Genomic DNA, 18,335 nt, shown 5'->3' on the forward strand with positions numbered 1-18,335 from the left:
AGTGAGATACCACTAAAGGAAAAACTTGAATATACCTTACTTAGAAACTTAAAATTGAGTAATAGATGGACTGAAATTGAAAAAAAGAAACTGCCGGCGATGAGGCTGAAGAATAGGCGAGAATTTAGGAAAACTGATATACGGTAAAAGTGATGTATTAGAATAGTGATAGGGTTAAGAAAATAAGAATTTTTGATATTCTTTCAACTATTAGGGAGTATTAATAAATATGGTAATATACCATGTGTAAATGGGCAATTTTCTCATAAATTATTGGGTCCTTTTTAATAGAGATTCAACTATCACTAACAGTTTGCACAAAATAAGGAAACTAACTTATCATCTGAGTTGGTTTGAGACTTCAAGAGAGATGAAAAATAAATTTGATCTATTCACCTACGTAACAGAAATCAATAAAAGGTTTTAGAAGTTTCTAAAAATTTAAGCTTTATAAAAAGGAAAAAAAAACTTACAATAAGAATCTCTACAAGTAGTGTTGTATAGGACAAACCGATAAATCGCACCAAACCGACAAATCGAACCAAATCGGAAAAAAACCCGACTAGTGGTTTGGTTTGACTTGGTTTGCTGTTTAGAAAAAAAACCCGACCATTATAGGGTTGGTTTGGTTTTAACTAAAAAAAGTCAAATCGAACCCAAACCGACGCGATTATAGATATACTACTTTTAAATTAGGTTATACATAAAAATATTTATTAAAAGCTAGCATAAAAAATGTTTCCATCAAATCAGGGATTTAGGCAAGCTAGCTAGTCAGTGAGCCAGAGAGGGTAGGAGTCACTTGACTTGAAAGAAGAATTCTCCTAAGCTTGGCACTAGGTGATCTATGTGTCAAAGGTCATAGAATTCATGATCGGCCATTCCATTTTTGCTTTCAGCAAGTAGGCGATGCGAATCTATGCTTTCTGCCATCCACACCAGAATAAATAGAGTTTTCCGAAAAAACCTGCTAGTGGAGGAAGACCTCCTAGGGATAAGAGACATAGGGCTAAAGAGAGAGCCAAAAAAAGGATCTTTTGTGTATAATCCCGCATAATCTCGAATGTTATCAGTTCCAGTACGTAGACCAAATAATGCAATGCAAGCAAAAGTAGAATCTTTGCAATATGTAATTACATAAAACAGAGTAGCCCAATAGAAGAAAATCATAAGCTTGAAGAAAAGAGAAAAGAACCCTTGGATGATGCAGGCATCAGAGGCTTGTGGGAAAACTTAGATATCTTACTATCACTAGACCTGACATTACCTATGCTGTGGGGTTGGTAGGAAGCTTAGTGAATATTTAAACTCTTACTTGATTACGGTGGGCGGGCTGTCCTTTTGTTTTGTTGTCTTGAAGAGGCCCTTTTTGTTAGGCATTGAACCCCACCCCACGGAGCGGTGATCCTGGAATGACGGTTCGACCCCGTCCTTGGCCTCGAGGAGTGGTGAGAAGCACGGAGACTTTATGGAATTAGGAGGCACACAGGTGGGTATACCAAGAGAAATGCGGGTAAGCGACGAGCTACTTCGTTCCTCAACAAAATCAGTTTTTATTTCCAGAATGATCCGGCTGAACCTCGCCAAATGATCTTATGGATCACCCATCCCATCTTTTAGGTTCCATTTGGGCAATATGTATCCCGCTGGGGTGGGTTCTCGATTTTTTTAATGAATCCTAACTATTACCATTTTCGATTATGGAGATGTGAGCTTTCATTAATGAAGGAGAGGTCGACCAGGTGTTGGCGGGTTATTCGTCAAAGTTTCATTTATTCAATGACCAGAAACAAACCTCCCTCACAAAGGAAAGCGGGAAAGGGCCCGAATCGAAGGGGACGGAGCTTGAAGAGCGAAGCGAGCCGCGAGCGCCCCTTCTTTCAAAGAGAGGAGGACGGGTTATTCACATTTCATTTGATGGTCAGAGGCGAATTGAAAGTTAAGCAGTGGGAATTCTAAAGATTCCCTGGGGGAAAAATAGAGATGTCTCCTACGTTACCCATAATATGTGGAAGAGGAAAACAAGGCAATAGCTTCGGTTCAAGCAAATCCCAAAATAGCATTACCAAATAATTGTTTTGCCAATGAATGATTTCTCGCAATAGAATTAAGGAACTGAAAACATTTCCAATACCGGCAGCAGCTCCCGCTGAAGCAATTGTAGCAGCACCTGCGTCGATTCATTTTGCACCTTCTAATTAAAATTCATACAAAAAGACAGAATGAACAAACTTAAATATTTTTTTAAAATTTTTCATAATTTTTGTTTTCTTTCTTACATTTAGATTTGGACTTGAGAAGTCCATCTAAATAATATACAAAAAAAGCCCATCTTATAAAGTTATATTATAAAGTTAAAACTTCAAATAGTGTTCTGCCTCCATCTTATATGTTGATATTTTGTACTAGAAATCTTTTTAAGAAGCACTTCTCTCTGCTTTTTATTAGATACTATGAAAAACCCAAGAAACCCAAAAAAACTCAAAAAAACCCGAGAAAAATTGATATCGAAAAATCCGACTTTTATTGGTTTGGTTTGGTTTATAGATTTAATAACCTGACAAAAATGATTTGGTTTGGTTTGTAAAAAATCCGAACCAACCCGGTCTATGTACACCCCTATCTACAAGTATTACCAGATATGGGTGAATCTCTACAAGTATTACCAGATATGGGTTAATTTTATTCTATTAAGCTTTAGGTGTCTCAAGATTTGAAATTGATCAAGCTTTAGGTGTCTCAGGGTTTGGAATAGATCTGAGTCTTGGAAAATTCAACTCCATAAGACTCACTCCACAAAATGGCGCAATACCTTGAACTCTAGGGAGCACACAGTTTTCTTACGCAGTGTTCATGTGTATTTAAAAAAAATTGTCAAAAATTGCTGTACTTGCAATGATTTATATTTTGAGTTTTTTTTTTGAAAAATTGCTGCAATTGCAGCGATATTTGATTTTTTGTTTTTTGTAAAATTGCTGCATTTACAGTGATGTTTTAAATAAAATTAATGCCGTTAAAATTTTTTCCAAAATCGATACAGTGTCATTGATTTCTCTGTTTTGATTATTTTAAAAGATGAGTGACCATTTATGCATTTTTGTAGAAAAAAGTAGCCTTTTTGGCTTCGAACTCTATCATTTGTTTTCATTAAATTGATATAGTTCAAAAAATAAATGAAAATTTTGATTCAACTGCAATAATGTCTGGATTGAACAAGATGAGGAGAAATCTTCTTTTCACTATCTAGCATGGATTTATTGTTTCTGAACATGGAGGAAGGCGACTAAACATTCTATCCGCTATAAGTGAAAACTTAAGGGAGGATAAAAAATGCACCAATATTACAAATGAGGGAACTACTGGTGCGAGTTTGGCACCTAAAGGGCGTAAGTTTTAGCCCATTGCACTAAAAAGGGTATATCCCTAAAAAAACACATCAAAAAAAGTTTTTTCACTCCATGTTGGACGAATTGCAAATTCAATTTGTTCACGTTACTTTCCTTCGTTTCTTATTTCACTTTTAAAATAAAATAAAATTTAAGGGGTTCGCCAGGCTTTGGGCAAACTCCAATTCAATTTTTTTGGCACTTCTTAAATTTTGGGGTAAATAGCAAGGTTTTTATTTTAATAAGGGAAAACTATACAAATTAAGCCTATTAGGCAAAGTATTTACTCAAATTAGATTCAATTCAAATTATTTGTCCGAGTTGGACCACGGTCCGAACTATTTACCCACCTGCCTGTTTGTTCTATTCACCGAATTATTATTTCTTCATCTTTTATACCATCAGAGTATCTATATACTCTGATGGTATCAAGCAATAATTGAGTAGCCTTTTTATTAAAACACTGCATGTTATATATATATATATATTCTAATGGTATCAAAGAGTAACTGAAAATTGTTTTCTACTTCTCTTTTATACCATCAGAGTGTATATATATATTCCGATGATATCAAGCAGTAAATGAGGTAGCTGCTTGTAAGTAGTTTCTCTTTTTGGAGTATACGTATTCTTTTCCCTTTTAATAATTAGATAATTTAAGGCTCATGGTACAAACCTAATATAATTAATTACAGGCAAAAATCCTAACTATATAATTTAAGCACCCAAATTACTCAAATATGACAGTAGTATGACTTTTCTCCAAAATAACAATAGAATCTTTACAAAAAGAACAAAATAAAAAAAATAAAAAAATGCCAAAATATTGTAATGGAATTAAAAAAAACACATTTTTGTCCTTAGAAAATTTATCTGTTTTAATCTTCTTCCTAAAATATATACTCTCAATATTATTCTTTTTGATCTTTCTCCTCTTTCTAATCTTCTTTCGAAAATATCTCCCATCAATATTTTTTTTACAATTTTCTCCATCAATTACTTTACCAATTTAACTAAATTGAATAAATAAATTCTCTTTTTTCCCTCTCCACCCATCTTTTTCCTGAAATCTCTCTCTCTCTCTCTTCACTCGTCTCTTTCTTCTTTCTTCTTATTTTTTAAAAAAAATCATTTTTACCCCATTTTATTTTTCAAAAATTTTCTTCAATCTCTTTTATTTCTCTCTTCATTTTAAAAAAAAATCATTTTTTCACACAATTGTAGGTTGGAACATATAATCAAAAATTAACTTTATCATCAAATATGAATTAATTTTTAAAATTTATTTGGTTATAATTTGGTGTAATTCATTCATTATGGTAAAATTGAATTAGATTAATTTGAACTTTGACAGCACGATTAAACCACATTGTACATCATGTAAATTAACTTGATGAAACTAAAAAGTTGGTACATACTTGATTAGATTATGGTGTTACCCATTGTAGGGTTGAAGCATTTAACTAAAATTCAATTTTACCATCAATTATAAATAAATATCTTTTATAGTTCTAAACCAACATATCACCAAAAAAATTAGTCATAGCATACATCAAATTATATACACTATAACATATTTAAATCAACAAATCATCAATAAATTAACTACATCATCCATCAAATATATACACTAAAATATATCAGAGTTAAAAATTAACAGATCACCGATTATTGTACTAGATCAGCCTCTAAAGTATATTCCTTAATGCGTATCACTATTATTTTTAAACCAACAAATCCACCTATTATTTTTAATTGTTACAGTTATTAATTAATTTGAACTTGACACCAAGACTACACCACATTGTATACCATTTAAATTAACTTGATGATAATAAAAAGTTAGTATATACTTGATTAAATTATGGTGTTATGTATTGTAGGGTTGGAGCATATAACTAAAATCAACCTTACCACTAATTAAAAATCAATTTCTTTTATAGTTCTAAGCCAGCATATCACCAAAAAAATAGCCACATCATCCATCAAAATATATACACTAGAACATATCGTAGTTTTAAATCAACAGATCACCAATAATTTAACTACATCGTCCATCAAACTATATGCACTAAAATATGTCACAGTTAAAAACCAACAAACCATCAATTATTGTACCAGATCAGCCACCAAAGTATATTTATTAATACATATCACTATTTAAAATAACATAACATCAACAATGGTTCCAAATCGGACCAAAGTGTATACACTAAAATATTTGTGTTTAAAAATCATCCCGATAATTTATGAATCATATGACACAAATCATATTCTCTAGCATGCGGATCTTCTTTCAATTAACAATTGTAACTTTTTTTTCTTTACCTTCTTTTTTTTTTTATCGATTTGGCGGTAATAATGAGAAAATTTTGCACTAATATCTTTTTCCTTACCTTTTTTTTGGCGAATTAGTTGTAACAGAGAAAGGGATTTCACTATTAGTGGCATGAATTGCTCTTTCATATTTATTAATGGGGAATAGAGTGAATGCATTCAACTCAAAACTTAATTTAGAACATACGACTGTTAATATTGCTCTTCGACAGCCTTGACCTGAGGCTCTTTGTAGGAATAAAGTCCATAATTTTTCATAGTAAAAAAGCAACAAGTAAAACAATTTTTGTTCTTCAATTAGAGGCGATTTTTTTTTTAAAAAAGCGAGACTGAAAAAGAATCAAATATATTATCAAGAACGGAAGTTTATCTAGATACTAACAATGGAAGAGATGAGAGAGTAATAAGAGAGAGAAACTTTTTTTACTTATTATTATGGATAGAGAAGATATGCATTAGAGAAGGTGAGATACGAAAAATTGATGATAGTGGAAGAGAGAATTTGTTTTACCTAGATAGAAGCAATGTAAAAGAGTTGATTGACGGCTACATTAATAGTCTGATCTGATTGAATACAAAATCAAGAGAGAAAAACTCAACATATTTTAAAAGAAGTCACATATCAAACTATAATTGTGGTTGGGAAGCCAAAAACTAATGCAATAATTATCAATACCATAAAATCAACACATAAAACCAAATATAAAAAGGAAAAAAATGCAGACAAATAAATTATATAAATAAATCTCAAAATTTATTTTTTTGTTAGACCTTAGTGGTCAGGCCCTTCTCCGGACCCTGCGCATAGCGGGAGCCTTAGTGCACCGGACTGCCCTTTTTTTTATTATTTTTAGGTTTGTAATTAAAACCTAGTTTTGTAAATAAAAAGAAATATGCATATATTATTAATTATGGTCTTAAATATCATATTCTTATCATTTTCGCTTATATATTTTAGATCAGTTCATATTGAAAAAACTTGATTGCCCATATTATTTTCTTATTATTATAGCACTTTGACCTATATATTAGTCATCCCCATCAAAACTTTCACATAAATAAAGTATTGTAATAAAATAATTTAGTTCAAAAGTATTGTATAATAATGTTAGCATCAATTATTGAAACATTCATTTTTATGTGAAAAATCGCACTACATATGTATTTAAGATTCCATATTATAAGTCATAAATTTATATACTCTATTTAATTAATAAAATAACAGTTTAATTACAAGTCCTAACATATTATGATTATTTGTATAAAATTAAATTTTATTTATTTATTTGTTATGGTAATTATCATATTTAAGAGCAAATATAGAGATATATTTTAAATAGCTGATAATGAATACAACTATGTAACCACATTTTATAGGATTGAGAATACATATCTTCCAATATTTTCAAAAAAAGGAAGAGAATTCCTCAAATCTTTCTCCACTTTCTTCCCCAAAAGATCTCATATGTATCTCAATCACTCTCAATTTTTCTAATTTCTTGCTCCCACTCTTATTGTCAGTTGATAAATCTTAATATTGTTTTTTCAACCATATTCGTTCCGATTGTATGTTTTATTTTATTTTGTTCATTTTCGTTTCTTTGGGATTCTTTTGTTATTTGTTTTCAATTTAAAAATCATGTCCAAGAAAGTACTTTTTCATATTGTTCAATGAACTGTACAAGCACATCCTGTGTCACCCCCACCACTCTTACGATTCAATTCCCTAACCCAACTTGCTCTGGCCCCAGGTCCTTCCTTTCTATTCCTTGATAAGTGGATCATGGGAGTATGGGGGGCGATATCTGCGTTTGACTAATCGAAAACATCTCTCTTTTGTACTTCCTGACCGAACTCGTCAAAAAAATCACAGTAAAAAAACCAAGAAAAGAAAAAGTCTAAGGTTTTCATGTTTCCATGATGGATGACTTGGACTTAGACTTTGTACAAAAAAAATACAACATAAAAGATCAAAAAATATTGTGAAAGATCAAAGAGGTGCTAATTCGGGGGCAGAAAAAGGTTCAAACCGTCTGTATGATATGGCCAGTCGACATGACCATGAGAACTCACTTGATGTTGTTGCTGGTATGCTTCGATTCTTTTCTCATAAAGTTTATGTGTTACTTGATCTGGGTACGTCCTTGTCTTTTGTGACTCCTTATGTAGCCGTTAAGTTTGGAATTCTTCCTTAATGACTTAGGACCATTCAGTATTTCTACTGCTGTCGGTGAGTCTATTATAGCTAAGAGAGTCTATCAGGATTTCATAGTCTCCATCTACCATAAAGACACTTCTTCTGACTTTGTGGAGTTAGACATGGGTTACTTTGATGTCATTCTTGTCATGGACAAACTTTATTCTTTTTATGCCTCAGTTTATTTTTGAACCCAAATTGTTAAGTTCTTGTTTCCAAATGAGCCACTTATATAGTGGAAGGGTAGTCGATCTTTGCCTAATGGTCAATTCATTTCATACCTTAAGGCTAGAAAGTTAGTTTCTAAGGGGGTGTATCTACCATATTATTTGAGTTAGAGATGATAGTTCCTTGTAGTAAATGAGTTTCGTATTGTCTTTCCTGAGGATTTGCCTGGAGTCCCTCCCGATAGTTGGGTATCGAGGAGAAGATCAATACCGAAGTCTACCTCCATTTCGGAAGGGATACTTGGGAGATCATCGGGAAATACTTCTAGAAACTTATTAACAACCAAAATTGATTTAAGAGTAAGAACTTCAAAATTTGTATCTATAACCCGCACTAGATGATAAATGCAATGTTTGGAAATTATTATCCGAGATTTAAGGCACGAGATGAATCGACCTTTAAACATGAAATTACTACCTTTCTATTTTGGGAATGGCTCATTCAAAAACAGAAACTTAACCACATGGGTTCTACAATACATAGAAGCGTAACATGCGTGAAGCCAATCCATACCAAGGATAACATCAAAATCGATCATATCAAGCTCTACAAGATCAACTAGGGTGATTTTCTGAAAACTAAGACTGACAATTTCTATAGACTCTTTTGGCCAAAACTGAATCACCAACAGGAGTATAGACCGAAAATATCAAGCTCTATAAGATCAACTAGGGTGATTTTCTGAAAAACTAAGACAGACAATTTCTATAGACTCTTTTGGCCAAAACTAAATCACCAACAGGAGTATAGACCGAAAATGGCTCTACCAAGATCTTGGGACTAACAAAAAATTTCATCGCAAGATAAGGAGTAACAAATGATAGAGTATCACATGGATATAACAATGTATAAATATCAAATTCAAAGACTTTAAACATACCGATAACAACATTGGGAGACTCTTCCAACTCCTTCCTAGTCTAAAGAGCATAAAATTGATTAACGCTGGCCTCCACTAGAACCTGTAGTAGCACCCTACTGAATCGAACGACCTATAGCATGAGTTTAAGCCTGGGGTTGAGAACCACCTCTAAAATCCTTCGCATGGTGACCCAACTTACCACACCTATAACATGCACCCGATCCTGCCAAGCATTCTCCTCTATGGTTCCTTCCACACTTCTTGCAAGGGGAATGGCTTGGCCACTCGGAGCTCCTTCTTGAACCTTAGGGTTACACACCTTATCCTAGTTAAACTTTGAATCCGGTGTGTTTGAAGAATTTTAACTGGAGTACCTTTTGAAAAATTGAGGATGACCACTATTTTCGAACCTAGAGTGTGAAAAGTCACCACCATTGGTTCGAGCCCTCGTGGACTCCCTTCAATACCTCTCTTTCAACTTCTCCTCCTCAATTTATTCGGCATGTGTCATGAGCCTAGAGATGTCCATCTCTTTGATTTGCATGACTGTTCTACATTCCTTGACCACCAAGTCCGACACACCTTAAATAAACTTATTCATATGAGCTCTTGGATCGGCAACCATGAATAGATCATATTTTGAAAACTTAGTGAATTTCAAAGCTTATTCTCTTACACTCATATTTCCTTGCCTCAAATTGATGAATTCTTTCACTTTGACCTCCCTCAACTCTAATGGAAAGAAACGGTTAAGGAAAGCACTCTTGAACTCTTTCTAATCAACGAGACCCATACCTATAGCCCTGTCACTTCTCCATTGATCAAACCTAACATGTGAAACTTTCTTAAGTTGATACGCCGCCAAATAAGCCTTCTCTACTGGACCTATGCCCATTATGTCCACAATCTTACCAATACCCACAATGAACTTTTGTGGATCCTTATCCACCTTAGAACCATGATACTTAAAGGGTTCATGCGGGTGAAGTCACTAACTCATCTAGCCACCGTACCGATATTTGGGTTCACAAGAGATACAACTTCCCTATTAGCTTAAGAAACTATGGCTTGGGAAAGTACTTAAAACACGGCCCAAAACTCTGCATGAGAAACTTGCTCCCAAAGGGCCATTTGGAGCTTGTTGCTCCTTCTTAATTTGAGGGAACTCTTGGTGGTGGCATGATCCTGTAATCGCAAAGAGAAAGCGTTAGAGGGAAAAGCCTTAGAGTTCAAATCTATCGCACGAAATAAGAATGATGAAATAAGTAAAGTTTTCTAAATGCCTCATAGCCTCCTATTCGTATATGTGGTGTGTTTCATATCCATGAACAAAAATCTACTTGATGCTGTATGTTAGACTCCCTAGAAAACCATAAAACCTTATGCTTTGATACAAAGCTTGTCACGGCCCAAACTAGGCCCTAGGTGCGATGATTAGAATCCCGAAGGACTCCAACCAAGCTTGTTAGTACATGATCATACATAAAGTAATTAATAACATAATACAAGACATCATCAATGTGGAATAAAAGTCTCAACATGTATATCTTGATAAAAGAGAAATCAACCTCAAACTCCAATGAAAATGAAAACATAGACTCCATTAACATCTAACATGCCTCTACTAGTCTAGTCGGGGTATAGAAAAAGCTCCTAGCTAACCAACATAAGAAGTAAAGTCATTGGAAATATAGAGAAAGCATAATGTCACGTCCTCAAAATATGATGACTCACTAACAATAGAAATAGAACTCAAACTCTATTCACAAGCGGGAGGTGAGTGATGATCATTAGATCGTATATTATGATATAATTTAGGAAAAAAGTATGTGTTAATATATGGAATGCACTAAGTATGCATGGCATAAACATGAGATAATCATGATCATATGACATGAGATGCAAGACCATAACCCAGTAAGATCATGAGAGCAAAATCATAAGTCGTAAAACATGGTTAATGCATCACTTTAAAACATAGTAAGATCTCATAATAAAATATCATTTATTTGTGGGATAGAACGTTTAACCGACATCTAAGACCATGTGAGCTATAACATGAAATTCAATATTATTCCCACACCAAAAAAGAGAGGCTACTTTCCAAGGTAGACTCCGTGAGAACATCATAAACTTGAGCTATTTGTGGATTCATTAGCTAGGAAAATTAAGGTGAACCTACAGGAGCACGTAGTTTTGGACTAGAGGTTACTACTAGAATTCCCTTGGGTCTCTTCTTGAGCTTTCAAACTGAACTCCACCTCAAAGTACTCTCAGTTCTTAGTCACTATCCCAACAGAATTCATAAAATCATAGTCATTAATAACATTAGGTAAAGGCAATAATATGTACCAATCCGCATCATAAAACCATCATAAGAGTAGCTCATTAACATAGTGATTCATACAAGTGTGAAAAAACCTTTCATCTTTATGAATTCATGAGTAGGTGAGTACACCATTCACCTTTATCATGAGTGTATGACAAGTCTTTTCACAACCATAGGTACTTACTTGAAGCATAATTGAAAACATCATTCATTACTTTCATAAATCATTCATAAATACTTGAATACTATTCATGAGTCATTCATATAACATTCTTAAACCCTTGATCATAAATTCATAGTTCATAGTTGGAAATCATGACATTATGCATGAGTCCTTGTAAAACATATTGAAACTATATAATTGAATTGAAATCATGCATGAATTGATCACTGAAGTTCAATAGAATCATAGTTGAATTGACCCAATGCAATTTGATCAAAACTAGAATTTAAGAGAAATTCATAAGAAGGAAATTTGAAGAGAAATCTTTGGACTCCATGGATGGAAAGGATACATGGATGAATTACCAAATACCTTGATCAATTACATCCCTAAATTCTCTTTGAATTAGGAGACTTGTATTTGGAAATCCTTGGAACCCTTGCTTTGAGGAAGAAGATGGACTTGAGAGAAGAATTCTAGAGTGATGATTTTGTTTATGGAGAATGAGAGTGAATGAGGGATTTATGAGGGTTTGGAGTAGTTAATAGACTAGGATTTATCCCCAAAAATTGTCCAAATACAATATTAAATTAATGGAAAAAGATCAAAACACCCCTTTAAAAATAACTGAATGGGTCCCTTGACGGAAGCTCTTCATGGAACATGTAACCCTCTACAGTCCGTGAAGTGGTTCGTGATTTGGAAAGTTCTAAATTTTTTGAATGGTCGATTTCTACGGTTGGCTCTATGGCTTGTATAGGGGATCACAGGTTGTAGACCCTTCCATGAAGGGGATCACGGGTCGTAGACCCTTCCATGAAGTGGATCATGTCCTTGGTCTTCAAAGCTCTCTTTACACGAACCCCTTCATGACCCGTCAAACCTTCCATGAGCCGTAAGGCTTCCTCATACCAACCTCTCAAACCAAAACTGGGGGGTAAGGTTCTATTATTGGGTTATACGGTCTGTGTAACCTTGTACGGGCCGTATACCCTTCCGTGGAACCCTAGCCCAACTCAACTTTTCCTTGGCTCAATACATGAAATCCTTCCACAGCCCATAGACCTTTTAACAGTCTATGCTCCTACTCGTAGACCTTCCCTCTCAAGACCCTTTTCTTAGGTAGCTTCCACGACCCCTTTCCATGGGCCACAGTGACTTCTATGGCCCGTGAAGGTCAAAAGCTACAACATTTTTAGTGATTTCCTTTAAAACTCCATTTTTTGACTTTTCAATATTCAAGGTCTTACATACTCATTAAGAGAAAGATTAAAGACTACTCAAAGCCGATGATGTGAGGAGAATGAAAGTTGAATTCGAGGTTAATGGTTGGGTTTACTTGAAAATCTCATCCATAAAGGGTGTGATGTGTTTTGGAAAGAAGGAAAAGCTTAGTCCCAGATATATAGGCCTATATCAGATTGTAAGGAGAATTGGAAAGATGTCATATGAGTTAGAATTACTTTCGGAGTTGGCATCGGTGTATCAAATGTTTAATGTTTTATTGTTGAAGAAGTGAGTGGATAATCCTAGCTCCATTATGCCTTTTAATAGCGTTGGTGTGAAGGAGAGTTTATCCTATGAGAAGGTTTCAGTTAAGATTCTAGATAAGCAAGTTTGAAGGTTGAGGAATAAAAAGGTAGGTGTTATGGAAGAACCAAGAAATTTAAGGTGTACATGAGAGGCCGAGGTTGATATGGTGTCACAATATCCTCATCTCTTTCCTTTCGTTCCAAGTTGAGTTATTAAGTTCATTCATGATTCACTCCTTCGAATTGATGTATTTCAGTCATTCTCATATTTTCATATGCATGCATGTTCATGAAATAAGTTTTAAAGTAATGTTTTAGCTTGGGATTGAATATTCTATATTTTATATATTTTTGATGTATCAGTGCATTCATGTTGGATTGATAGTCTTTTTTCATACTCTATTCATGCTAGCTTGTGTCACGACCCAAGCTAGGTCTTAGGTGCGACATGATGATTAGAATTTCGTAGGACCCCAGCCAATCTTTCTAGCATATCATTCATGAGCATACATAAGGTAAATAAGCAAATAAGCTAAAGTATATACACGGATGCATAGTCTCAAAATTTGGAATGAGATGGGGGAATAAGACAAGCTCCTAGCTCACCCATGATAACATAAGACAATGAAATAGTGAAATGACACAAATTAAAATAAAATGTCTTGTACTCGAAGCATGAGGACTCACCATAAGTGCTAGTCTAGGAACAACTCTACTCACGAATAAGAGGTGCGCGATGACCCTCCGTCCCTACATTATGATACAATATATACAATAGTATATGTTAGTACATGGAATGCACTAAGTATGTGAGAAGTATGAATGAACAATTAATATAGGACATAATCAATATGAATCATGGGATGCAAGATCAATATTTCAAACATAAGTAAAATCATGCAAACATTAAAACATCATAATCATTGGTCAATGCATCAAAACATCATCATCATGAGAACTTCATAACTTTTCTTTAACTGGTGTGGAATAGGACCTTAACCGACACTTAAGATCATGTGAACTATTACATGAAATTTGATGATCCCCACATAAAGAAGTGGGAGGCTATGTTGCCAGGGTATATTCCTTCATGGTACTTTCTTTAATTGGACTAAATGTGGATCCACTAGGTTCTCCATATTGACATATTTAAACCTACGCGAGCAACATAGTTAGGGACTAAATGTTCATACTAGGATTTCCTTGGGTAGATGCAAGGGATACCGAATCGAATCCCACCTTAAATTCCTCTCAGTGCTAAGTGATTATCCCAATGGAACTTTCATGAAAACATAGTCATTAACATCATTAGGAAATATAACAATAAAATCAATTCATCTTTATAAAGGTAACATAGGAGTAACTCATCTATCATCATCACAGTAAAATCATAAGAATAACTCATTAACTAGCTTGATTCATAAAGAATTCATGAATTAGTGAGAATTGTCCTTATCATCTCTTTTAACATGACTAGTATACGTACCCCCGCGTTGCGGGGTTAGTTGATAAATATAATCGTAAATATTGATTTATTGACAATTTCAAAATTTAACTTATTATAAGATAATATTGTAAAGTTTATTTGAGAGAATATTAACATTTAGCACCTTAATATTATCGTAGAATATTTATGTAAATAAATCAATAAATAAGCTTAGTTTATTATCTAAATTTGATAATAATAATTTTTTAGCATTATTTAATTAATTAATTTTTTAAATTATTCAAAATCATAAATACTCTCCTCCTATCCATATTATCCTTTTGTTCGAACAATAAAGATATAAGAAAATTTAATCATCAGATTAAAATAACATATAACTAAGAAAATCCTATGATTATGATTACTAAGCATAAAATTAAGAAGTTTTAAGCACTTGAATATAAAATTGTAGGCATGTTAATCAAAATTTTTAATTGTCTTTCAATTTTTCTAAATGTCATATATTAATTATATAATAGTCAAAAATATATATAATTACATAATAGTCAAAAATATATATAATTATATGTGGTATTTTAGTATAATATAATTTTTACCATTGAATGATAATTTCAACTGTAAAACCGGCCTCTAAAAAAATAACGGGTCTCCACCAAAATGATGTTGCTTGGTATTTTTTTTACTCCACAAAGTATTTGAGGTTAAAGTAAATAACATATCAAACTTATATCTTCGTACTTTAATGAAATGAATGATGATTTAATTTACATGAAAGTAATATTGTTAGTTGCCTTAATTTCGAAGGAAATTTTATAGCAAATAATATTTTATCATGTAGCTGCAAAGTTAGATTATTATATAATTTTTTTTGAAATAATCCGCGAACCTTCATCATTATTCGCGAAACTTCATTTCCTTTTTAATTTTTTATTTTGTCTTTGTACTTAAAACTTATAGGGATTCTTAAATTTTTATGGATGTTTGACCATGAGATGTTTTCACTTTTTTTGAAGTTGAAGTCTTTCTATGGGAGACGATGTAGATTCCCAGTTGGTTGGTTCGAAGTAGGTGATATGACCTTGTTGGGCTCCTATTTGGTACTTGATGCTTTAGAGAAGGTGAAGATCATTATAGAAAGGTTGAAGACAGTTCAAAGTCGTCAATAGTCCTATTCCGACATTAGAAGAAAGGATTTTGATTTTAATGTGGATGATTGGGTGTATCTGAAAGTTTCACCCATGAAGGGTGTGGTTCGGTTTGGTAAGAAAGGGAAATTGAGCCCTAGGTATGTAGGGCCTTATAGAATCGTGAGGCGTGTTGGCAAGGTTGCGTATGAGTTGGAATAGCCATTGGAATTGGCCAGGTTCACCCGATGTTCCATGTGTCTATGTTGAGAAAATGTGTGAGAGATACTAGTTCCATTGTTCCTTTGGGAGTAGTGAATGTTGAATAAAACATGACCTATGAAGAAGTCCTGGTTGAAATTTTGGACCGGCAAGTTAAGAGATTGAGGAACAAAGAAGTTGCATTTGTTAAAATCCTTGAAGGAATCAACAAGTCGAAAGTGCTACATGTGAAGCGGAAGCGGATATGGTTAAGAGATACCCTCATCTTTTTCCCTCTACCCAAACCTAAGGTATTAAGTTGTCCTTGCTCAATTACTTGAAATCCTTGCATTTCAACTTTCCTTTCATATGCTTGCAAAATTATGAAATATGTTTTGAATGATGTTTAAAATTGCACTATTGTATTAATGATGGGTTCTTGGTTTACAATGTACTCTACTCAAGCTAAGTCTTTCCTCATTCGAGGACGAATGTTTCCAAGGGGGAGATAATGTAACACCCCCTAAAAAATATTGTATATGATATTTCAATTCTCGATGAAAATAATATTGCTTCTGTATTTTAGGAATAACTTTTAATAGGATAGTCCAAATTAGGTGATTCAAATTTTTAAATAACCCCAATATTATTACCTACAACTTTTGTGAGACCATATTTTAAGTTTCAGAGGTTAAGTAGGTCAAATGAATTAATTGTTGCAAGATATGGTGTTGTGATGAAATAGAGTATTTGTAGAAGAAAAATCATATCTCTATGTAAGATGGTCTAAATTGGTTGATTCTTGAATGAAATGAAAGTAGACTTCTAGAGAAACAATTTATATGAAGACACTAAATCCCAATGAGGAAGTTATCTTTGTCAAACTCAGCTCCGCAAAAGGGTATTCTGTTAAAAGAAGGTTCATCTCACCAACCATGGAAAGATCTAGATCCATTTGACATCACCCATGACATCAATAGTCCTCCATTTGACATCAACAATGACATCATAATCTTTCATTAAATTTTTAGATTTTTCTTTATAATTATTTCAATTATTGTTAGTTCCTCCTTCATACCTATAAATACCCACCTTATTTTATTATTTTATTCATCAACCTTTCTCAAGCAACTCTTATCTCTATACACTTTTTTGCTCATTTTTAAAATATAGTTTTAGTTCTTAGTAGTGTAGAAATACTATTTCGGTGATTCATATACTCCAGATAGTACACAAAATGCTCCAACAAGGAGAAAAGGCTAGGATTCAAGAGTGTTCATTAAGTCCTTCGATTCTAAGTAACGCTCAGATTCTAGGTATGTAAGGCTTTAATGAGAGTATTCCTTCCACTCTCATGCCTAAAGTAGTTTGAGTATATGATAAATTATTTTTATTTTCTTTAAGATTTACTCTAAGTTATATGGGTGTTTATCCATGGGATCTTCCACCCATGTAGTTCAAAACTCTTTCAATTAAATCTCTTGATTTCAAGTAATATTTTCTTATGGGTAATTCTTATTTTTACTTAATAGCATGAATCATGGTTAAACTAATGATTATTGGTCTATTTTGATATAACATGATTTCATACGTATGAATTGATGGTTTGCAACCAATTTCTCTATTTATCTGTTTAAAGGTTCTTGAAACTCATGGTGGGTTGTTTAAATCATGATTTTTAATTAATGAATTACAAAGTATTTATGCATATTCATTTACATACATGTTTGCAAGTTGAAGTGATTTGAACCCACCTAGTTTTACTATATTTTCAATAAAGTTTGACTTGAAAACTTTGACTCCAAATGAATGTTTATGAAAGCAATATCTATGATCAAAAAGTAGTCTTATGAAATGAAAGAATGATGGATTCTTTATGAAATAAGGACAATTCTTGCATCTTTGAATTACCAAAGGTTTTAATGAACTATTCTACTAAATATGATATTTTGAATTCTCAAGCTATATGCTATGACTATTTTGAAGTATTAAACTATTCCGTGCGATTGACTTAGCATCGAATGGGTCTTTGAGGTGAGATTCGGTAAGGGAATCCTAATTGCAACCATTTGTCTCATTAACTATGTGCCAATATAGGAGCCCTTGTAGGCTTGAGCTAATGGATACATGAAAGCCCTTAAAGTTAAAGTTAAAGAAATGAATGAAGTTGACGGAGTTCTACCGGCAGGTATTTTCCCTGGCCAACGTAAGGGGTTATGTTGGATTCCATGTAATAGCTCGCATGGTCTTAAATATCGGTTATGGTCATTTTCCCACAAAATGAATGTTTTAAAGGATATCTATATGATTGATTATGCATGCATTGCATTATGTTTCATATTACATAAATATTTTAATGTTTCTTCAATGTTCATGCATGCTTATATACTTAGTACATTCAAAGTACTAACACATACTCTTTTGACTACATGATATCACCATGTAGGGACCAGTGCTCCTCCTCGTTCTCCTCTACGTGGCTAGTTGAGATTTCATTTGAAGACTACTTTTGGCGACTTCCTATGTTCC

General features: G+C 33.3%; 1 pseudogene; it reads right to left on the reverse strand.

Moving 5' to 3' along the window:
* Positions 1 to 1,995: 1,995 nt before the first annotated feature.
* On the reverse strand, positions 1,996 to 9,905 carry LOC129871875 (ATP synthase subunit 9, mitochondrial-like; annotated as a pseudogene).
* Positions 9,906 to 18,335: the final 8,430 nt, after the last annotated feature.

The sequence above is a fragment of the Solanum dulcamara genome, chromosome 2 (assembly GCF_947179165.1).
Source record: "Solanum dulcamara chromosome 2, daSolDulc1.2, whole genome shotgun sequence".
Classification (NCBI taxonomy): Eukaryota; Viridiplantae; Streptophyta; class Magnoliopsida; order Solanales; family Solanaceae; genus Solanum; species Solanum dulcamara.